Below are 26,118 nucleotides of genomic sequence, written 5' to 3'. Positions count from 1 at the left end.
CCCCCTCCCCCTCCCCTCCCGTCCCCTCTCTCTCTCTCTGCATTCAATGGAGACTCTATGCAAAGATGGTAACAAAACAGCAAAATAGCCTGATTGAAAACACTGTGTTCTCGGCCACCACATCCAGAAGTTGCCACTGTCTCTTATGACCATAGTGTTAAGTTGTCTACAGTGGAGACAGACCAGAGTTCAGCTACAAAAAGTTGAGTCAAAGAGAGACATCTAAATCAGAAACTGTGTTGACTGCCTCTACTTTCCCAATTAATCTCTCCTGGATATATGAGTGCATGATTTGATGATGTGATTTCTGTCTTTGAAATGTAATCTTTTACTTGAAAACCCACTCTTCCTAGGACTCTGTAATTTCCTGATGTATATTTGAGCACCAGATTTAATGTTATTTTCTATTTATCTGTATATTTATCGATTTTCTACTCTCTATGTACCATATATGTATCAATCTATCTTCTATTTATTCTTCTGTATATCATCTATGTGTAATCTGTCTTTTATCTACTATCCTTAATATGTCTATATCTATCATCTATATCATATATCATTAATCTAGCTTTATCTATCTACCTATCTTATATTCTTTACTTTTTCTCTTTTTTTGCTTGTTATATAGCTCACAAACTTACCCATTCAAAACTGCAAATGTGGCTATCATTGCCAATTCCCAGACTTTACAGAATGACAATAATACTATAGTAATATGTACTAATATAAGACTCTGTGCTTACCTGAATATGAGAAGGAATATTCCTGAAATAAGCAAAAAGAGCAAAAAGTTGAGAACAATAAGAAAAATAACTTAAATAGTAGAGATGTAAAGAATCTAAAAGTAATGATTAAGCTATTTGAAAAATAAGTTATGACACTGATATGCCCGTGGGAAATGATAAAGCTATCCCTTCTCATATTAAACTATTATATGTCGATTCAATATCCAGATATTCAGAGATTAATCTACTTTAAATAGAGAGATCAGCCTAAAGAGTACTTGGATTGTATTTTTTCACTAAATACTCCTGATAATATACACATACATTGGTGAAAAAAACATTAAATATCATGTGAATTATCAAAAATATTCATTTATTATGTATCTGAGGCTCAGTTGCATTGTGAAAAACAGTAGTGTGGACATCTGTTTCCAAAGCAACTTTTTCAATTAGCACAGAAGTATATTTTCAAAATCTCTCTCTAACCAAAGGGATTTGTACCCAGAGAGCTTTAAAAGTACTGTGTAAAGCATGCTGGCAACGTTTTGCCTGAAGCAGGAGTGGATATGTGAAGCCTTTCAGTATTATGCTCTTAGAAATGTTCATTGAATCAATTGAAGTATGAGGTAAAGAAGCCATAAAACCCCTTTCTTCTTTTCTAATTTTTCTAAAATTATGTTCTCAATTTCTTTTACTCACTCAGTCTATAGAAAACAATAATCTGTTGTTCTAATACCATAATGAAGCAGAAACATTACTGACTTTTTGTAGAATTCAAGGCTATCTTTAACCGTATAAATTGCAATAAGGATGAAGACAAAACCATCAGAACCCTTTTCTTGCCTCTGGAAATTCACTGTTTCTGTGGATGTTGTTTGGGTCTTTCTGCATTTAGACAGGGATGGCAAACAGGTTTGATCCACAAGGACACGCATGTATTTTATGACAAAGTAGGAATTTACAGTTATTTATTTATTTATTTATTTATTTATTTATAGATTTTTAAATTATTTAAAAAATTTATTGGATATTTTATTTATTTACATTTCAAATGTTATTCCCTTTTCCAGTTTCACCTCTGCAACTCTCCCAGCCCATGAATGTGCCCCTCTACCACCTCACTCACTCCTGCCCCACCTCTCCATCATCCACCTATGCAGGAACATCAAGCCTTCAAAAGACCAAGGGTCTCACCTCCCATTGATGCCAAAGAAGGCAATCCTTTGTTTCATATGCAGCTAGAGTAATGAGTCCCTCCATGTATGCTCTTTGGTTGGTGGTTTAGTCCCTGGTTAACTTCTGGGTGATCAGGTTAGTTGATATTGTTGTTCTTCCTATGGGGTTTCAATTCCCTCTCCATTCTTTCTCTTCCTCCATCTGTCTCCTATGACAATTTCATTCCCCATTCTAAGTGAGATTTGAGCATCCTTCGTTGGAGATTACTTCTTTTTAGTGTCTTTGGGTCTGTGGGTTATAGTATAGGTATCCTGTACATTATGGCTACTATCCATTTATAAATGAGTTCATACCATATATGCCTTGTTGTGACTAGGTTACCTTACTCAGAATGACATTTTGTAGTTCTATCCATTTGCTTGCAGAATTCATGATTTTTTTAAATAGCTGAATACTATTCAAAAATTTGCCCCCAAATTTGTCATGTCTACAAGAAATGCAGGGAAAAAGATGAAGCAGAGACTTGGTGGGGGGCGGGAGGGGACGGACAAACAATAACTATCAAGCACCAGTCTCCGAGTCTAATAATGATTCTCTGTTATGCACGCTGAAAGGAGCATAACATGGCTGTCCTCTGTTAGGCTCCACCCCTCACATGAGTAAAACAGAAGAAGACCCCAAAAGCCAAATATTGGGCTGAGCTCAGGGACTCTTATGGAAGAGCTGAGGAAAGTATTGAGGTCCGTGAAGGGGAAGGGAATCCCACAGAAGGACCAGCAGAGTTGATTAACACAGACATTTGGGGTCTTTCACGGACTGAACCACCAACCAAAGAGCATACACGGGCTGAATCTAGGCCTCCTGCACATATGTAGCAGTCTTCATGTGGGTCTCTCAGCAACTGAAACGGGTGCTCTCCCTAAAGCTGATGCTGCTCTGTGGAATCTGTTCCTCATCCTAGGCTACCTTGTCTTACCACAGTAAGAGAGGATGTGTGTAGCCCTGCAGAAACTTGATGTCCTGGCATGGGTAGATATCCATGGGAGACCTCCATCCTCTCAGAGGAAAAGGAGAGATAGTAGCGAGAGAGAAGGAACTGAGAGGAGGTAGCAACCAGGATGTAAAATCAATAAATTAATGAATTAATAAAAATTAAAATAAAATGGCAAATCCTATACCATTCCCAAGGTAATTGACTGTTCTCTATAGATTATTTTATCCTGATTGCTGCTTTAACCAAGTTTTAGATGGCAAGTGTCCTGCTTTAGCAGCCGTAAGAGGAGAGGGCTATAGTAAGGCTAAAGCATTACTATAAAGCCATTGATTTATTTTCTTTGCTGTGATAGCTTTGATCAGAACTAGATACTGTAACACTAGTATCTGTTTCACTACAGTGAAGTTACAGAGGTCAATTGTATTCACACCACCTACAGATTATCTGACTGGTCCCCTGAAACTATGTTCAACACTGGATACTGCTGTAGGCATATTGGACACTCAGTATGAAACATGAAAACTTCAAGCTTGATTTGAGGAACATATTGTAGACCCAGGCATAGTCCTATCCCTATAATTATGGCTTTTTCTGTATAACTATGGGACATGGCAGGGTATCTAGAAAATAAATCCTGAATTGAATACACGGAACGGAACAGTTGAGCCATTTCAAAACGGTTTTCAAAGCCACAAAAATCAGCAGTTCTCAACCCGTGGGTCACGGTTTATATTATAATTCATAACAGTAGCAAATTTACAGTCGTGAAGTGCAATAAAAATTATTTCTATTTGGTTTCACAACATGAGGATTTGTATTAAAGGGCCACAACGTTAGGAAGATAGTCACTGCCCTAAGGAATATTTATATGCCTCATAAACATTTTCTATTCCACAATGTTCTATCCATGCATGTTCTCAATTTTATTTTATTTTTGTCCTCAATTTTCCAAAACCTTCTTTCCAAAAACAACTAACCAGGAAGTGATAGGTTTAACTACAGATCATAACTCATTAAAACCATATCTAACTATTTATTCTTCTAGAGAAATGAACAGCCAGATGTGCTTTTCAAAGTTCTATCTACTGGGAGAGCCTTCCCTGTTGTCATTCAAAGCCATCCCAGTAAGGGACTAACTTGCTACATCTGTCCACTTGAAGTCTGAGGTAATTAGTGAGAGTCACCATGTTGGAAGTCAAAAAACTAGGCAAATATTTCTTGTACATTGAAAGATTATTCATATTCTCCAAGACTGAAACATATTTAAAAACACATTGTTGGGATTGAAGATTATTGATTTATTTAAGATATATAATTATAATTAGATTAGTCAAAAGAGGTGATAGTTCTAAATTACATTTGTAAAAGTATGATTTTATGACTACTCTTCCTCCTACCATCCTTAACTCAAAAGCAAGTATTTAATGTTCTACCTTGTTCAGCTCAACACTGTTATTTTGTCATCATTTTATATCATAGACATTTGTATCAATAGCCTTTCATCTAGAAAATGAATATAGTCGCAACTTCTATCAAAAATCTATCTAAACCATAAAATAAACGTTAATCCTGTTATATTTGAAAATTTCATAGTAAATATGGACTGATTATTCTCTTGACACAATTGTCCTTTGGTGTTTGTTTTTCTGCATTGGCAAGGTTTTCAGGGCAAACAACCCACATTCTCTATATTAAAGGATGATTAATGACCCATCTACCCTGGAAGTAAGTGTCTGTATTTCTCTTGAGAGGCATGGAGATTTATCATTTAGAGCTGTTTGTTTCAGCTCTAATGCATAGAAAAGCTAGAGATTTTATGCTCTCACCAGAGAATAAGTTTGAATTCCAGAGAAAAGGGAATTTCTCTTCAAACTGAAAAGATGATAGGCAAGCTGTCTCCAGTATGCTCTCGAAGCTATAGTGTAAATAGTGCTGTATGAACATATGAAATCTGGCTCATCAGATTATACAGTAAAAAAATGAAGCTATAGGAAGTTGGGCACAAGACAGAATTATTCTGAAGAAACAATTTGATAACTCTCTTAGTCTTTATGCATACATATATCAATAAATAAAATGTGTATTTCTGTTTCATCTATTATCTATCTGTCTATCATCTATCTCTATTGGTCATTTATCCATCTGTATCTATTAACCATTTATCTAATCTGGAGAAGTAGGTCTATCTACTATCTATCTATCTATCTATCTATCTATCTATCTACCTATCTATCAATCACCTATCTATCAATCAATCATCTGTGCATCATCTACCTATCTATCTATCTATCTATCTATCTATCTATCTATCTATCTATCTATCTATGTATCTATCTATGTATCTATCTCTTTATGTATATGTTTCAGAATTCCCATTTTGACTTAATTTTCACAATTCTTAACTTGCTAGAGTACATGCTACATTTATTTTTATGTAAAAATATTTGATCTTAGTAGAATTTTTTTAGAACAAATTAATTCAAAAAAATAAAATAAATATACAATTGGTAAATAATACTCAAAGTGTCTGTTGAACTAAGTGCAACATAAATAAATTCATTGGCACAAACTCAATTTGCCTAGGTAACCATTACTTGAACTATAAATCAGTTTTTAAATTGGTTTTTCTTCTCTTGTAACACTATATTACTAAAAGTGATAGATTAATTTTTTCACATAGGACATTTACATAACTTATAAAATAATTTTCTTAATTTCTGTTCTTAGTTGCGTATAATAGTTTGACTTTAATTTTGTTATTTATATATTTGTAATAATCTCTATTTGACTTTAATGTATTGTCATTGTATTCCTCAATGCTAGTAACATTTCTCATTTATATATAGTATTTCAACACAGTTAATCATAAAAATATTATGAGCATTTATGAGAGTAATAATACTAATTATGTCTTGCTTCTTTATTTACATTAAATATATTATCTTTATATATAACCAATATATAACTCAATTGTTGGAAGAAAATATTACATTGTGGTACTCTAGGTGTGTTCTACAATATCAAGTTTACATGGTATTGGATATTGACCTCTGAGCTCTTTTCATATAAGGCAACAACTATCCAACTGGTCTACATCCACAGCAGTTTCTCAATATTCATTCTTTGATTTTTTTCTTGCTTAAAATTTGATTGTTTACTTATTTCACTTTAATTTCAGGACTTTTATTTAAAAATTTTCAGGCAATATTTTTTCCTATATTTTATTGAAAACTGATTCTTTTCTCATATGACATATTCTGAGCATAGACTCCCTTCCCTTAACCCTTCTCAACTGTTCCCTACCTCCCCTTTCCCTCATAGCCACTCCTCCTCTGTCTCCCTACTGTAGAGGAATTTTAATCCAGCAAAACAGCTGCTCTGGCAATGGACCAAATATTTTTAATACCTCTGGCTTGAATAAAGTTATAACTGCATTAAACTCTTTTAAGATAAAAGTTATTTCATAGAAGGAAGCAGCCATATTTCAAAGTGACATGTAATTGAATGGCACACAAAGTGACAAAAGATGATTTGACAGAATGAGTCAGAGATACAATTTGCCCAACACTCACAGGATCTAGAAGTGTCCTTGCCTAAAAAAAATACAGGTACAAAAATGGAGCAAAGACTTAAGGAAAGGCTGTCAAGTTACCTGCTCAATTTGGGAGCAGTCCCAAGCTCAGGCACCAACCTGTGACCCTATTACTAATGCAATGTTGTGCCTGTAGACATGAGCTTAGCATGCCTGTGCTCTGAGAGGCTCTACCAGCAGCTGACTGAAACAGAAGCAGATACTTACAAATCCAACCATTGGACTGAAGTTGGGGACCTCTATGGAAGAGTTAGGGGAAGGACTGAAGGAGCTGAAGGGGATGGCAATCCCTAGGAAGACCAACAATGTCAACTGACCCAGACCCCTGGGAGTTCCCAAAGACTAATCCTCCAAGCAAAGTGCACACATGAGCTGATCTGAGGCCCCCAGCACATATGTAGCAAAGAACTGCCTTGTCTGGCCTCAGTGAAAAAGAATGTGGCTAATGCTGTAGAAACTTGATGTTCTAGGGAAGGCAGATCCTGTTGGGGGTGATGTGGATATGAGTGGGTGGATGAGAGAGCACCCTCTCAGAATTGGGTGTAAGGTCATAAGGTAAAGAACTTGGGGAAGGGGAACCAGGAAGAGGGAACAATTTTGGAATGTAAATAAATAAAATGATCTAATAAAAATTAAAGCAAATGTCTGATCGGTAATATGCTGATTAACACAATGCTGGATTATTTTGTACTGTATGGTTATATTCTTTATAATGATCAGTGTGTATATGCTGTATATACACAACACATGCCAAGCCTGCCAGGTGCTTCTTATGTTTGGCTTCATACAACCTCTAAAATGTGTTACTAAACTAAATATTCGAAGTTCTCGTGAAGTTAAACCAAATTAAAATTGAGTTTTCACAGATTGTATTTTGTCAAGATCTAAGTGAAAGTTTGCAAATTAGATACTGATTTTGTTGTTCACACTGCGTGTGGAGGGTAAATATGAAATAAAAATCATTTTAATAACTTCAAATATGAAAAATTATGAAATGTTTCTTTTGAATGTCTTTATTTTCTTAAATAGAAAATCAATTACTACATTAACTTTAAAATCATTTTGGAACTTATCTTGACTAAAGAGTAAAGAACATTTCCTACTGAATGATTTATATTACCTTGGTGCCAACTTTAGCGAGAAAACTGCTATGAAAATTAAGTGATGCCAATTTGTAAGTGCAATACAATTTCAATTTCAAAGTTAAAAAATAATCTACTTTCTTAGGATACATAATTTTTATATTTTACTTAGCACAACACAAAATAAACTTGGAAATGATATGTAGTGTGGAATTGTTTAAACTAGGCTGGCCTGTATTTTGGAATTTTGTTAACTGGGTTAAGTGAAATATCCCCTAGGAATGTTGGACTTTCTATGCCCATGAAGGAATAAAAGGGAGGTATTTAGTGTGCATGAACAAACTCTCTGTTGCTGAGTATGGAGGTAATGTGATGAGATACTTTATGTTCATGGTGCCTTGGTTCCTATTCCCTCAGAGAAAAACAGAAGGAGAGTATGGTGGGAAGGATTGTGGAAATTATCCTTACATTTATTTATCAACAATTAATTTGTAGTAAAAAAAATTAAACAGTATTCTTTACTTTTTGTATGTTGATATACAATCTCCTCATTTGAAATTATTATATTACCTAATATATATTTGAATCTTAAGTCAGTAAACAGTAAACATGTAGAGGAATATATTCAGTTCTGTACTATCTTATAGATCCTAATTATCTTGAAGAACTATAATTGTTGCTTTTTGTTTTTGGCAAAGATCATCATGAATACAGTACCAGTTTACTTTGAGATATTTAAACTTACATTATTAGAAGACTGAAAAGTAGCACCTGTATCTTATGCTTTCAAATTATTTTTGTACCGTTTAACACAAACTGTATGCCATTCTAAATATTAGCAACTCATCATTTTTAAACTGTAACAATTATTTCACTTATATGGTAGGCATTCATTGATTTGCAATATTAATTCATTCATTGTAGAAATGTCAAATACCTGTCCTCATATCATCTTAACCATAGTACTTATATTTAAACATGATATAGTCTATAATTGATTTATTTGTATAAACTTGTATTTAATCAAGTATTTCAGAATATAATATGTTTTCTATAGGTTATTTTATCTTTTTATTTCTTCAGTACTCAAATGATATTAATAAGTGTTTTCAGGTTTTCTACCAAATTTACTCATTTTCACCCTATATTTCCTCATTTTATATCTAAATTCAGTGAATCTTTATCTATACATCATTTCAAATAATTGATTGTATATTGTCACTCAATCTTACAAATGTTTTCAAATATTCCTTACTCTATAATAGGCCTATTCCTGTCTAATATCTATTTCACATTATTGTGAAATGTATTCAGATACACATAATAGAAAAGCTAGTGTCTTTATGCAATAAAACATTCTTTTGGTATTTATACCATTTATACATTTCCAGAATACAGTTTCATATAAGCAGTCATAATTTTTCAAGCAAGACAACGCAATAGAAGCTAGTACTATACACCTGAAATTACTAAAAGCAAAATACCAAGATTGGCAGTTATGATATTTCCAAAATGGGTGCCATACTGAGCCAAAAATTATGAAATTCAATGTTTATAAATGAAATCAAATATTTAGATTTAAATGAATGTAAGAAGTAAACCCAGCGTAAAGTTTCTGCTTTTGATATGATAATGTGAATGTGAACATTCTAGAATTCTGTGTTCATAGATTTATAGCTCAAGAAATTGAACTTGTGGTAATAATGTTCACTAAGTATAAGAGGGAGTTTCAAAGAAGAAAGAGCAGAGGAGAGAAGGGGGAAGAAGCAGAGGGTAGAAAACAAAGAAGACAAGAGAAGAGGGGAGGAAAGAAGGGAATAAGAGAGAGAAGAAAGACAAGGAACAGAAAGAAAAAAACCATAAGAATAGGACAGTGCATGAACTTCCTATGTTCACATAGAATGAATTTATGATATGAACTTGTACCATCATTATTTTCCTCTGCCTTGTAAAAAGACTGAAAATATTCATGGCTTTAAAGAAACTTGCAATTTTTATGAGGAATAAATGTGTAGTTTTTAAAGTGTTTTACATTAAATATATTACCCCCCAGAGCTCCCAGGGACTAAATCATCAATCAAAGAATACCCATGAATGAGACCATGGTTACAGCTGCATTTGTAGCAAAGGATGGCATCAATGGGAGGGGGAGGTCCTTGGTCCCAAGAAGGCTTGATGTCCCAGTATAGGGAAATGCTAGAGCAGTGAGGCAGGATTGGGAGGGTGGAGGAACACCCTCATAGAAGCAGGGATAAGGGGTGGGATAGGAAGTTTGCAAAGAGGAAACTGGGAAGGAGGATAGCATTTGAAATGTAAATAAATAAAATAACCAATAAGATAATTTAAAAAATATTCTATATTTGTTTTTCACTCTTTTGACAGTTTTCTATTCATTGATATTCTTGAATGTGCGTATTTACTGAAAATGCAGACTTCTCTCAGTCGTTTGCTCTTGCTCATATGTTGCTCACTTGCATTGGAGACAGATTTAAATCTCAGGTCCATTTATTCCGAACATCATTCTTTTCTTAATTATACAGGTCATAACCTTAGTATTTCTCCTCAGGTTCCATTTTACCGGAGTGAATAAACAATTAGCATGTACTATGTTATAAATGCTAAAACTATGAAAAAATTTGACATGACAAGACTCTCTAAACTACTGAGCCTTATAAAATTGATTCTGGGAGTTAATGGTTTTCTAACTCATGACAGTTTCAGATAGCTAATAAGTCAAAAATCCCAGGAATTCTGTGTTTAAAAAATAGAAGACACAACTGGCTTTCTAATGTCCTGATTTATGCTGTTCTTTTCATTAGATTGCCTAAAAATCCTCATATTTTTGGACATTATAACTTTTCTTTTAGTTTCAATTGAGTTAAATTTAAAACAAATATACTTTAATGTCAACAGAAAACTAAGGTATATAATAGGTATATAATAGTTGAGGTATATAATAGTTGAATACTGACAACTTTGGTTTTGATATTTAGAGATATATTAATAATGAAAAAGGTAATCAGAAATCTTAGAGATTTGTGATACCATTATATGTAAATATGTTAACATAATTGTGAGACATTCTTTTAAATTTTTATAGTATATTAAATTGGCTACTGTGAACATTTTTCTATTTTGTTACTCAAGAATGAATAACCATATTAGAGATTATGACACTATGAATAAAACCTTGTAGTACTTCAGCCTTAATTTATTTATTTATTTATTTATTTTTATTTTTATTTTTATTTTTTTGTGGTTTTTCGAAACAGGGTTTCTCTGTGTAGCCCTGGCTGTCCTGGAACTCACTCTGTAGACCAGGCAGGCCTCGAACTCAGAAATCCTCCTGTCTCTGCCTCCCAAGTGCTGGGATTAAAGGAGTGGGCGAACCACTGCCCGGCATAGCCTTTATTTTGTTTTGTAAATATTCATGTATATATTTTAGATTTAGGCAATTTATTTTATATATATATATATATATATACATATATATATATATATATATATATATATATATGTGGGTGTGTTGATCTTTACTCAAAATTTCAGTTTAAAATTCTATTATTAAAGTGCTAATGATTATAGAAACATTTCACTGAGTGTGGGACTTTCCTTCCTTTCCAACTGCCCCCTTTCTCTTTTCATTTACTTTCTTCATTGTTCTGTTTTTCTTTTCTCTTCCCTACTTATTTTGCTTTCCTCTTTCTATGATGGTAATGACTGATAACATATTGCACAAACTATGCAAGCATTTATTATTGAGTTGCATCTCAAACCACAAGGTCCATGTTATTTTTGTAATAATTCTTCTGAGACAACATATTAGTATCAAAGAAAAATTGCAAGTAGTACTTGGCAAGATAATCAATTAAGAAATATTTCCTTCAGGAATAACTGTTGCAATTAGTATCTAGAATATTGCATTAAGTAGTCACATTGGACTTGGCCCAAACACCAGTGGATATTTCCGCTGAACTCAGAAAATTACCAGAGTCCACCAGGGACTATTCTGCCCAATGTGCTAAGCCTTCTTTTTTGAGAATTGAAATTAATTAGTTTAACCCCTAATTCTCAGAGACACTGGCAAATAGTTTTGTTTTGTTCTCAGGTTAATCCTTTAGGGAGAAAGTTCTCACTAGAGAAACACATTTCTTGCTTATAAGTTGGAAGGAGACTGGTAAAAGATTTATGTTTCAAGAAACAGATATAAAGTTGACAATTCACATTTCTAAAAATAAATACTGTAAGAAATTGGAGGAGAGGGAATTATAATCAAGGAGAAACCTCACAGACACAGTTCATATGAAAAGGATATCGAGGCTGTCATAAGTCTTTAAAAACTATGTGTTAAAATAATCCTAAACAAAAAATTAGTACATGAATAATTCTTAGTAATTTTAATGTAAATATTAGTTTGTATGTAAATATATAAATATATGTGTATGTAACAATGTTCATACAAACACACACATATATCTATGTATATATATAGATAGATATATAAACATATCTATCTACATATATACACATACAAACAACCAGCTGAAATGTCAATAGAATAATTGTGATGGGGAATTTATATAAATAAATTATATGCACCCCCAAATGTACTTAAAAAGAAAACTTAACAAATAAAGAAAAAAAATCATGATAATTGCAAGAAATAAAACTATAGATAATGTGTAGAAACCATGATAACACAGCAAAAAATAAAAGTAGAAATTAGAAAAAAAAGGTTGGTTATTGTTAAAGTGTTTAAGCATTTTGCTTATTTTGTAACTAGAATATATAAATGGCCTTTGATTAAAAGAGTTAAAGGTATGTACAGGTAAGTATACTAGAACCTAGAAACACACCCAAATTATTAGATTCCAAAAAAATCCAAGGAAAGTTGTACGTAAAATTGGTAATGATTTCCTGGCAAGAAATATCAATGATACGCAAGTCAGTGAATGAAATATTAAATGCAGAAACAATCAGAAAGAAAAATTTTAAAATACAAATGAAAATTGATACAAATTAAAAACTGACAAAAAAACTTTACTTTTAAAAACTGTTGGTAAGTAGGAAAATATGGAAGACAAGATTGTTCATAGTATAAATTTGAAGACAATGATATAGGATTGAAATTTTAACCTATCGGTAAAAAATAAGAAATGCTGTTTAAGTTAGATGCACAGTAAACACTTAATAACATGACAGTGTGTTCCATGCAGCATACATGCCACTGGGAATTTTGTTTGGCTTCCCTTGTTTCCCTTGTTCCCATGTGCTGCCCAATATCATTATACCCAAGGCACAGAATGCAGTGAAGAAGAGAATCATGCCTATTGTAGTGTAGCATGTGACACATGGAATACTTAGGAGTGATAAATGACTGCCAGATGCACTGTAGATGGAAGAACAGTATCCAGAGAACATTATAAGTTGGACATTCTAAGGCAGTGTTTCTCAACCTTCCCTATACTGTGGCCCTTTAATACACTTCTTGCTGTGGGTGATCCCCAGACATAAAATCATTTTTGCTACTACTTCATAAGTGTAATGTTCTACTGTAATAACTCATAATTTAAATATTAAATATGCAGAGTATCTGATATACAACCCCGTGAAAGGGTAAGTTGGACCCCAATGGCATCATGACCCACAGATTGAGAAATACTGCTTTGAGGTTTAGGTATAGAAAATGTCCAAAGGGACCATTTTATTGACCTTTTATTGTTTTGTCACAGAGTGTAGTATTTTCTAGAATCTCTAGTAAAATTGATCTGCTGAGTTGTCTTTTTGGCTTGGTTGACTTTTAGGCCCACAGTTTGGATTATCTATAAAAAGATGAGTCAAGAGTAAGTTATCACCATTCTTTTAACAAAAGCCTCCTGTCAGATGCTATTCGCAGACTTTATCTACTCTGGTCAAATACTAATGTCAGATTCCAAACTTTTGATAGTAATTCAATTTACAGACCATGATGCACTTAATGGAAGAAAGTAAATGTAAAATTACCAAACTTTTAATTTGAGAAAATCATCTCCTACACAAAACACCTGCTATACCTTCCTCCTTAAAACTCGTGTTTATATTTCTTTATTCTGAGTGTTATTTATTTGTTTCTTTTTTGTTTATATACAATATATTTGGGTCACAATTTCACCTTCTCCAACTCCTCCTGGATCCACATGATATCTCTACCCACCCAGATCCATAACCTTTCTTTCTGTCCTACATTAGAAAACAAATATGCTTTAAATAAATAAATAAATAAATAAATAAATAAATAGGAGTTAATGAGAACCCAGAAGAAAACCACAGATGTGGAAATATTCACCTTTACACAAACAGAAATCCCATAAAACCAACAAATTGGTAACCATAATATACAAGCAACAAACCTGTAAGAAAAAAGAATGTTCAAAGCATTATGAGAAAAAAAACTAAAAACTCCAAAAATGTCATTGAGTTTACTTTGTTTTGTCCATCTCCTGCTGGGAGTAGGGGCCATAAGTGTGGTTTATATGCCCAGTGAGAGTCCATTGAAGAAAATGAATATTTCTTTTGCAAAAGTTTTCAACTGATGATAGTCTGTGTTGTAGGTACTACATCATGCCCAGACCTGTGCAGAGCCTTCATATTGACATGTGCCACATTATGTGGCAACTTGTTGTCTCTTGAAGGTCTTGTTTACATGTTGTCATTCATGTCTTCTGGTTTTTACTGCCCTTTTATTTCTTCTTCAGCAGAGATCTCTGAAATATAACAAGTATTTGATGGAAAGATGCTTTTAAATACTGTTCCAATATCTCCCACTCTTTGAATATTGTCTTTCTGTTGGTCTCTGTATTTTTTCTATTTACTTCAGGAGAAGGCATCTCTGATGATGCCTGAGCAAGGCACTATGAGTATAGAAGATGTTGTTAGTCATTTAATTGCTGTGCTCATTTGTCTGTGGAGGCCAAAGAATAGATCTGGAGACACAGCCTTTGCCTTCCTTGCCTATCTTTGATTCCTATGCTCCATGAGGATAATGGTGTAAGGAACTTATTCCAATCTGCACAACAGTGGCACTTCTGTAATGGGTGATGAAGGGACCTGCTTTACAGGAGGAAGAAAACATTGCTGGTGTTATAAGTTTGTTAAAATTACAGCATGGCAGAGATCATAAGCCCTAGTAAATAAAATAACTACTCTAGTAACTAAATGGAAATAGATCCCAAGAGTCTTTTAAAATACTTATGATTATTTCTGTAGAAAATGCTCCCATAAGCTTTAGTAAATGAGCTTTTTCTATTGCATGGTGAGGAATGAAGAAAATTATGTTGTTCAAAGTCCTGAAAATAACTGACATGAGTGCAGTTCTATACAAGATACAATCCTTTGACAATACATAGTAAGTAAATTGTGAATTCACTTCTCATAGCTTTGTAATTATGATTACTGTTAGTAGGGTCATAAGATGTCAGATCCCAGAAGCAGATTTTGAGATATTTTCTCAATCACCACAAAATCACCTAATTTTTAACTAGCTAATTTATACAACCACATATTTAATGAAATAGTCAACGTAATATTGTCTGCTAATTATCCAGTCATTGTGTTGAAGGAAAATATTACATTGACGTAATTTACAAAATTATTTTATTCCTATTCAATAATATTGTATGTAACCTGTAATAATTATTGCATATTAATGTAAAATATATATACTTTGTGAAATATTCAAAATTATAAATTTGTCTTCAATGAATGAGAGAAGTGTGACTAAATTCTGGTAAAGCTTTCTGTCCTAAAGCTATCTTATGCAGTCTCCCAAATACCTGGTCAGTGAGTGCAGGTCTGGCATAAGCTACTATGATGAAAGCTTGAGTTCATAATTCTTATTTGACACTCAAAAGGACAGATGATATTTGGACATTCATTAAATTCTGAGCCTATCACCAACAAAGACAATTTTGAATTCTTGTTATTACACTACATCCCCGTGTGATACATTATCTTCTTAATGGGAGTTTTATTCCTCCACATTTGAGATCTCTGAATCACTTATAAATAAAATGCAACAGAATTCCTTTTTCCTTACCCATATATGAATTCACAGGATTTACTTTTTTGCTTCTTTTATCTAATTCTTGTGGCACAACGCATTGGACTAGTCTAGGATAAATATTTCTTAAAATAATCTACATTAAATTATACTAGAGTTCAAAGAAACTATACTTGGTTAATGAAGACTGTAGGGTCAAGCAGATATATAGATCTTGGTTCTTTTTTTAAATTTTTTATTGGATATTTTATTTATATTTCAGATGATATCCCTTTACCCCATAACCCACCCACCCCCGCCGAGAACCCCTCTATGATATCCCTACTACTCCTGCTTCTATGAGGAATTGCCTCCACCTACCCCTCACTCCTACCTCCCCACCCTCAAATTCCCGCAAACATGGCATCCAGCCTTCATGGAACAAGGATCTCCTCTCCCACCTATGCCCAACAGGGCCATCCTCCCTTACATATACAGCTGGAGCCATGGGTCCCTCCTTAAGTGCTCCCAGGCCGGTGGTTTAGACCCTGGGAACTCTGCTTCGTTGGTATTGTTTCTCTCCTTATGGGGCAGCAAACCCTTTCAGCTCCTATAGTCTTCACTCTAACTCCTCCATTGGGGACCCCATGCTCAGTTCAATGGTTAGCTGTGAGCATCTGCCTCAGAGTATGTCAAGCTCTGGCAGACCTCTAAGGACACAGCTATATCAGGCTCTTGTCAGCATGCACTTCCCGACATCCACATCAGAGTCTACCTTTGGAGACTGCACATGGATACCCAGGTGGAATGGTCTCCAGATGGCCCCTCCTTCAGTTTCTGTCCCACTTTGTCTCCATATTTGCTCCTTTGAGTATTTTATTACTCCTATACATCTTGTTTCTCATATAGGAATTAGTAATGTTAATTAATACTGCTTAAGTTAAATGAAATAGAGTGAAAGCACACAACTGCATATAACTGCAATTTTCCACAATGGAAGAAACATATATTTGAAGTAAACACAGTTTCATCAACAGTTGGTGCTGCGAACCAGCTATCCATGTGTAGAAAAGTGAAACTATTCCTTATTTCTCACTCTAAACAAACAGCATCTCAAGTTATAATTGAGACTTCACTGTAAGATCTGGCATACTGAAACTTTAGAACAAAAAACAGGAGTGTATCTCCTAATGAAAACATTAAAGAGAATATGTATAATTTAGAGTGCCTGTAGAGACCATGAAGAAAGAAATAGAATAGAAATTGGAAGCCTTTATGTTTTAAAAAAGGACCTTAAAAGATGGTATAGTGGAACAGTGTCGGAAGTAGTTTGTAAGCAGAGATAAAGCTAATAACAAGTAGATGAAAGAGATATGTGACCAATGCTATGATGAATTGAACAAAAATGAAAACCATCCAATTTTAACTTGACATAATAAAAAATAGTTTGAATGGGAATTCCATGCACTGATGAATAATAAACATCTCAGTATACATAAACTGTTAAATGAAAATTCTACCAAGTATAATATGTCTTCTCTACATTAGTTTTCCCCTTCAGGGAGGTCCCAGTGGTCTCTAAAACAATACAAACTACTGACTTGGTTGCCCATGAGAATGTCATTATAAGAATCTGTAGTTGAAGACATCTCCCATACACATTGAATACAACAGAAGGGAAATCTCCATGGAATTGAGCTGGTTGCGTCACCCCAGAAGACAACTGAAAGAGAAAAGCCGTAATCAGTCCCACTGAGCTAGACATTGATCTAGATACAGTGCTACCTTGATGAGTAAATACATTCACTTGTACAACAGAGGCATCATTTTGAGTAGTTACCAGCCACGGGTTTTTTTGATTGTTTGATTGATTGTTTGTTTGTTTTTTTTTTACTGGATTAGAATTCTTTTCCGCATGCAAAAACAGATGCTGGTATTGCAAAGCTTCCAAGAATCCATGGCTGGGAGTTTATAGGTGGCAGAAGGAGACCTAGTAATACTATTGCTAATAGACATGTAAAACAAATTTTAAGGTGGGTTTATACCTAAAAATTATTGTTGATTTCAGGCTTCATGTGAAAAGATTTTTACTGATACATGTAACACTTAACAGAGAGTCATAACTGATCAAAGTGGCAAGAATATATGATATAAAGTTTGATCATAAACGGGGTACTTTTATTAAGCCTGTCCAAGACGAAGGAAACATCACTGTGGACAGGACAAAAAGAAGGTAAGATCTGGAGGCAAGAAAATCATGATCAAAATACTACTACTACTAATAATAATAATAATAACAATAACATGACATGGCTACACAAATCTATTGCCAGCTAATGAATTTGAGGGAAGAAGATGCCATTCTCATCAGTGCTAGCCACTAATAAAATATCTGTACTATAATAAATAAACTTCTACATATGTCCATGCAAACAACCCAAATTATCTCAGGGCATCACAGGTAGAATAAGAGAAGAGAGTAGGAAAGCGATTTCTTGGATAAAAGAAGGGTTTCAACAGAAGCAATACAGTGACACAACTGGAACATGAGATAGAAAATGACAAATGTTCATCACATGCATGTATGGAAATACTTAGATTAAATAAATGCATAAATAAATGCAAGCAGTAGGGTAATGTACATGGAAAGTATGTCAACAAGATTTTTGTTTTTGTTTTTTTGTCATGAAATGGCTCATTTTCACTTTTGTAAACCAACATGCTATAGGAGAATACAAATTAGTTATAGACTATGTCACTAGTGACTAGTAACAAAAGTATGGAAACATGTATATTGGGAGATTCAACATTTATGTTTCCTATTGAAAAAGAATCTTATTTTTTAGTCTGAACTATCCAGCACATATTTTGGAGCCCTAATTGAAGAATCGTGATAATGAATAGTATGTGAAGCTATGAATTTCACTATCAATTTAATATTATTCAATTGATTCTTTTAGAGGACAGATGATCATTTGATTTGAGAAGATAATTACGCTCCATAAAAGTTCATGTGGTGTGTGTGTGTGTGTGCGCGTGCGTACCTGTGTATTAGTTTCTTGTAACAATAGTGTCACGAAAACCAGTGAAGAATAAAGGATGTTGTTCTCAATCTCTGCTTTGATTATTAAGCTAGGTTTTCTCCCTGCACCTGGAAGTTAATGATTCTGTTAGATTTGTCCAGTATCTAAAGGCTTTTATCTTAACAGACACTTACACCCATATTTTAAACATAGGTGCTAACTAGTGGACTCAAGAATTGATGCTATGCTTGAGGGACTTTATTGAATAAACAGTCTCACTTAGTCCCATGATGATGATGCGAGTTTTGTGAATTCTCATCATCAAGAGCACATTTTGTCAGTCAACTAAAGGCATAGTGCATGAAAGCAGGAAGGGGAGCTGCTTGTGCCTGCTGCTTTCTATTTGAATTTCCATATATGTTTTTAACTACTTTCCTCGTATTCTCTATACTGCATGTATAAAACTGCTTGAGTTGGCTCACAGAGGGCTGAGACGGAGAGGTTGCATGGAGGAGCATGAAATAAAGAAAATAAGAAAGGAAGCAGAGTACTCATTTCCCAGGATTATTTTTTTAATGTATTTTTTTATATGAAATACCCAGTATCGACTCACTTGCTAAAACTCAATTCCTAGCAATCAACTATTATTCTGTATATTTACAGAACTTGGGGAAAAGTAGGCTACAAGAAAAGAAGTTCACTGCCTCCCTGCCTTGGGTTTGTGGATCAGATATACGCTCTCAGCTACTACTCCAAGACCATGTCTTCCTGTTTTCTGCCATGCTTTCTGCCATGATGACCACAGACTAACCCTCTGAAACATGTAAACAAGACTCCAGTTACATGCTTTCTCTTATAAGTTTCCTTGGCCAAGATGTCTCTTCACAGTAACACAAAAGGAACTATGGGAGACTGAACTACATGAATTGACAAACCTGTTTCCTCATTGCTGTTTTTATTCCTACTGTAAGATGGGTACTCTTCGAAATGGGAAAATTAATCTCTTATTTAAATAAGTTTTTGTATGTTGTCCTGGCTAGTCTTATGTCAACGTAACAGAAGCTAGAGTTACTTAGAAAAAAAACAATCAATTGAGAAAATGCTTGAGTAAAATTTGCCTACAGGCAAAACAGTAATGTGTTTTTTTTAATTGCTGATTAATTGGGAGGACTTAGTTCATTGTGAGCGGTGTTGCCACTGGACAGATGGTCCTGGGTGCTATAAGGAAACAGGATTGACAAGCCATAAAAACAAGCTGGGAAGCTACACCTTTACATGACCCCTGCACTGTTTCCTACCTCAAGGTGTCTACTTTGACTTCCTGCCCAGACTTTCGACTGTATTGTGAAAGTGTCAGCTGAAATAATAAACTTTTCCTCCCCTTTCCTAAAAAATAATAGAAGTTCACTGAGTGTGATACCTTGTTTGTAGCTGTTAATACTCCCTTCTCTGCTTCCTAGGCACCAAGATCTTAATTTTTTTCCCTTGGTATAGTATACCAAAAGAATTGACTGGCCAGAGTGAAAAATAAATTTCCTTCCTGATTTATTTCTGTGAAATATTTTGTCACCCTATGATAAACCTGATTATTGCAATGATAGAAGGTGTGTGACAGAGGAAACTAGCATAATGATCTAGTGTAATAAAAAGATTAAGTGAAATTAATGAAACACTCTCAGAGTATTAGAAAGTAAACATATTAAGCCTAAATACTTTATATTATACAAATTTATATACTTTAGAGTATTTAGTATATACAGAATGAACTTACTTTTATTACATAGCTCTTCATAATTTTGCAGATCTTGTTGATGTCAAAATATGTACTGCTCCATAGGAATGATACTTGACAATAAAATTACTTGATTTTTTAGAAGTTTACATAATTATAGCTTTCAAATGTCCATGGGACAAAGAGCAATTTTATAACTTTATCATAGACAAGGTTAAATTACCCATTTACATTATATCTGTGATTTGTTTTCTTTTCCAAACAAAACAATATGACAGAAAATGCTCAGTCAATAGGCACTCTATTTTCATTAAAATATATGTGAAAAAATGATTACATATACTTTAAATATTATATTGATATTGTTGTAATATTTTTGTTTTAAGAAAAAAGTATAACACCAAATGCATGCAACTTTGATACTCCATTTTTCTGTTTCTCATTTAGTGAAAATAGATTTGTTTCTCATATGATATATATTGATAACATTTCCCCCTCCTCACCTCTTGCAAGTCATTCCCTTCTTTCCCTCTCCTCCAAAATTCACTTCTTTTTCTGTTTCTCATAGAAAAAAAACTTTTGAGAGATAACAAACATTAGACAGTAAAATATAATCTTATTAAGGTTGGACATGACAACCTAACAAGAGCAAAAGTATCCTAAGAGCAGACACAAATGTCAGAGACCTATTTGTTCTATAGCCAGGATTCCCCCCAAACAAATATTAAGATACTAGCTTTAACATACTCACAGAGGACCTGGTGCTTACCCATAATGCCCTATGCTTGATGGTTCAGTCTTTGTAAACACAAATGCACCTTTTCTAGTTGATTCTAAATGCCTTGTTCTAATGTTCTCCATTCACCGACTTTACAATCATTCTACATTTCTTCCACAGGATAACCTGAGCTCTGAGAGGAGGGGTTTGATAAAGTCTTCTTATTTAGACTCTCTCTCTCAGTGGTGTCTGAATCTGTTCCCATCTGCCCTGGAGACAGCCACTCTGATGATGACTGGATAAGGCACTGATCATAGTATAGTATAATACCATTAGGAGCTATTTTTATTGTTGTTCTTTTACTTTTTTAGACCAGTAGTGTTTGGTTTTTACCTAGGTCTATGGGTTATCTAGTCTCCAGTTCTTGGTTACCCAAGCAATGTCTGGTATAGATTCCTTCTCATGGAGTGAACCTTAAGTCAAGGCAGATATTTGTTGGCTACCCCACGAACTCTATGACAACATTGTATTCATTGTATTAGCATACTTTTTATGTAACACAAATTGTAGGTCAAAGTTTTCCTAGCTGGGTTGTTTGCCACATTTCTTTTTCAGTAGCCTGCAGAGTATCTTCTTGCATCAAAAAGAATAGAACATAAGGCTGAATACTACATGTGGATACCAGCTCTATTCGTGTTCATTGAGTTGTGTGGGTAACTGTCTTCAGAAATGGGACCCCATTGTTAGTTTATGAAGAGCAGTCATTTGACTTAGCAATAGTCTACATAATTTGTGGTTTTCATGGTACCCCTGGGACACCAATTCAACTTAATGCAACATAGTCCTGTCTCTAGAAAGCCTCATCTTGAGTCGACAATGTCCAATTGAATCTCTGTATACTCTATTACTAGGATTCTTTATTAGAATCACCTCCATACATTACAGAAGTTTCTAATGTGCTGGGTTTCCACATCTCCCATTTTATACCCCTTATTCTAGCTGTCTCCCAATACTCTTTCTTTCTAACATACCCCAAGTATGACTTGGCCTCCCTCCCCCATTCCCACCTACCTCAACTCTGGCTGAAAAAAATCTATTTCACCCTCCCAGGGTGATCTATCTGTAACTCTTAGATTTCTCATTTTTACTTAACCCATCTTTCAACGGATTATAACTTGGTTATCATTTATGTAATGCCTTATATCCCCTTATAAGTGAATACATATGATATTTGTCTTTCTGGGGTTGGGATACCTCACTTGGGATGTTTTGTTTGTTAGTTTGTATGTTTTTGCTTTGGTTATTTTCTAGTACCATTTATTTCCTTGGAAGTTTCTATGTTTTGGTAGAGGGGATATTTGACTAAAAGGATTTTAATTTATTTTTCATATTATTTTATTTAATTACAATCCACCCATTTTCTTCCATCCTGATCTTCCATCCAACAGATAATCATCCCATTTTCTTCCTACTTGCCTCTAGAGCGTGTGCCCCACCCCCCACCGCCATGAGGCATCTCCCTTCCCTGGTGCCTCCTGTCTCTCGAGGATTAGTAGCATCTTCACCCACTGAAGACAGACCAGGCAGTCTCTGATATATATGTGCTAGGAGCCTCTGACCAGCCCATGTATGCTACCTGGTTGGTGGCTCAGTTTCTAGGAGCTCAAGTAAGTCTGGGTTAGTTAAGACTGCTGGTCTTCCTTAGGGGTTGCTCTCCCCTTCAGCTTCTTCAGTCTCCCCCTAATTCAACCATTGGGTTCTACTACTTCAGTCCAATGGCTGGGTGTGAGTATCTGTGTGTGTTTCCATCAGCTGATGTTTTTAGGGCCTCTCAGAGGACAACAATGCCAGGTAGTTTGTAAGGACTCCCCAGCATCAGTAATAATGTAAAGCCTTGGTACCCTGTCAACCTCATGAGATTGATCCCAATTTGAGCAAGTCACTGAACTACCTTTCTTTCAGTTTCATCTCTATATTGTCTCTGCAGTTCTTTTAGACAGGACAATTCTGGGTCAGAATCTTTGACTGTGGCATTTTTTAAGAGAGCTGAATAGTACTCCATTGGATAAATCTACTGCATTTGCTTTATTCATTCTCCTGTTGAAAATCATCTAAATTGTTCCCAGTTTCTGACTGTTATGAGTAAAGACACACACACAAAAAAAATAAACATGATTGAGCAAGTATTCTTGAGGTAAGACGCAGCATCCTCTGGGTATATGTCTAAAAGTAGTATATCTGGATCTTGAGGTAGATTGACTCCCAGATTTCTAAGGAGCTGCCATATTGATTCCTGTAGTGCTATTGAAAGTATGCACTCACACGAGCAATGGAAGAATATTTCCATTATTTCACATACTCACCAACCTTGAGTTTATAAGTTTTAATACGTGGTCCTCAGTTAATGTAAGTGTTAGTAAAAGGTCGGGAGGTGTGGCCATATTGAAGAAGGTATGAAATTGGGGTAGGATGAGAGATTAACTAACTTATGGGTATTATGGAAAGATATGTATTAGTTTAAAATTATATCCATTTAGCAGAACAGTAACAGTACATCTCATCATAGGGCTTGTTATATGTCCTTACACAGGTTATATTGTATTCACTTACACTGATTTTACAGATGTTCCATATGGAGAACAAAAATATTTGATATTGATCATAATTTGAATGGAAATATAAGAAAAATAAGTTAGTTTCTTCTTGTATCTTTTTCGTGTGTTCACTAAAATTAGTAGAGCTTTCCAGAATAAAATGTGTAATAATATTTCTTGAAAATTTTTCTTATATTTTCTTTTCCATGTAAGTTTAATGAACTATATTTCTAATCCCTTTAATATAATACATATGTGTGGCTAAGATCAATCATTTTAGTTATAAGGCCAAAATCCCATGATTATATATTTTATCTGAAAAAATAAGTTGCTGAAGGATTATTACTTATTACTTTTGGATAAGTAATGTATAACACATGATTTCCTGGGTTAATTATGAATTAACTTTATGTCAACTATATGTTATATACTTATGCCTTATATGCCTTATATTCTAGATATTAATTTTATATTGTATAAATTTAATATCTACAAAACATTTCATCTGAGTCATCAATTCATAAATTGATTGATCAAATTTTATACTTTTAATTTTAATTTATATAATTTAACTTAATTCATAAAAACCATTAATGTATACAATTTTTAATGAGACATTTATAAGAATAATAAAATGAAAAACAGTATTTTCTTATGCTTATTGGATGGAAATGATAGTTTTATAATTCTTTTTGCTATAAGTAACATATTGTATAACTATGGATCAAATAGTCTCAAAAATCAAGTATCAAGGAGATTTTTAAATCAATAGGGACAAATATAGTGAAATGAAATTACTATGTGTTTCTTAAAATGCTATTTATTGATTTGCTCTTCATTTCTAGCAGCTATTATTTTTTCTGAAAAGATGAAAATAAAATTTTGATACATTGTTAGTTACATGCTCATTTAATATTTTGACTTATGTATTAAAATTAGTCATACTTCTAATTTAATAAATTATTGAAATATATAGAGATCTTATTTATAAACATAATTCCTATATATATTTTGAATAACTAAATTTCTGAACATATCTTGAAATAAACGAATATAATACCACAATAATTTTAAAATTCTACATTTTTCTGTATTTGTTTTTACTGAAATTAAATTACTCGTATCACATACTTGTGGTTTCACAATACATAAAAGGCTGTTAAATTAGACAAATTTAAGGATTTAAATGTAACTTTTAAAAGACCATACATTTTTTTTTTTTTAGATCACCACAGACTAAGGCTGGTCTTTTATAAAGACAAAACCAATGGAAAACCCACATGCACATGGAAACTGAACAACTCTCTACACAATGATGACTTGGTCAAGGAAGAAATAAAGAAAGAAGTTAAAGACTTTTTAGAATTTAATGAAAATGAGGTCACATCATACCAAAACTTGCGGGACTTCATGAAGGCAGTGCTAAGAGGAAAATTCATAGCTCTAAGTGCCTACAAAAATAAACTGGAGAAAGCAAACACTAACAACTTGACAGCACAACTAAAATCTCTAGAACAAAAAGAAGCAAAGACACACAAGAGGAGTAGACAGCAAGAAATAATCAAACTCAGGGCTGAAATCAACCAAATAGAAACAGAAAGAACAATGCAGAATATCAACAAAACCAGGAGCTGGTTCTTTGAGAAAATCAACAAGATAGATAAACCCTTAGCCAGATTACCCAGAGGGTATAGAGACAGTATCCAAATTAATAAAATAAAAACTGAAAAGGGAGACATAACAACAGGAAATTCAAAAAATCATCAGATCCTACTACAAAGGCCTATACTCAACAAATCTGGAAAACCTGGATGAAATGGACAATTTCCTAGACAGATACCAGGTACCAAAGTTAAAACAGGAGCAGATAAACCATCTAAACAGTCCCATAACCCCTAAGGAAATAGCAGCAGTCATTAAAAGTCTCCCCATGAAAAAAAGCCCAGGATCAGATGGTTTTAGTGCAGAATTCTATCAGACCTTCAAGGAAGACCTAATATCAATTCTCTTCAAATTCTTCCTCAAAATAGAAACAGAAGGAACACTACCCAATTCGTTCTATGAAGCTACAATTACACTCATACCCAAACCCCACAAAGACCCAACAAAGAAAGAGAACTTCAGACCAATCTCCCTTATGAACATCGATGCCAAAATACTCAATAAAATTCTAGCAAACAGAATCCAGGAACACATCAAAACAATCATCCAATATGATCAAGTAGGTTTTATCCCAGGAATGCAGACCTTAGAAGATGGAAAGATCTCCCATGCTCATGAATTAGAAGGATTAATATAGTAAAAATAGCTATCTTGCCAAAAGCAATCTACAGATTTAATGCAATCCCCATCAAAATTCCCACTCAATTCTTCACAGAGATACAAAGAGCAATCTTAAAATTCATTTGGAATAACAAAAAACCCAGGATAGTGAAAACTATTCTCAACAATAAACGAACTTCTGG

Source organism: Grammomys surdaster, unplaced genomic scaffold, assembly GCF_004785775.1.
Source record: "Grammomys surdaster isolate TR1022 unplaced genomic scaffold, NIH_TR_1.0 65, whole genome shotgun sequence".
Lineage (NCBI taxonomy): Eukaryota > Metazoa > Chordata > Mammalia > Rodentia > Muridae > Grammomys > Grammomys surdaster.
The sequence above is the reverse complement of the archived record's forward strand: the minus strand, read 5'-3'. Positions refer to the sequence as shown.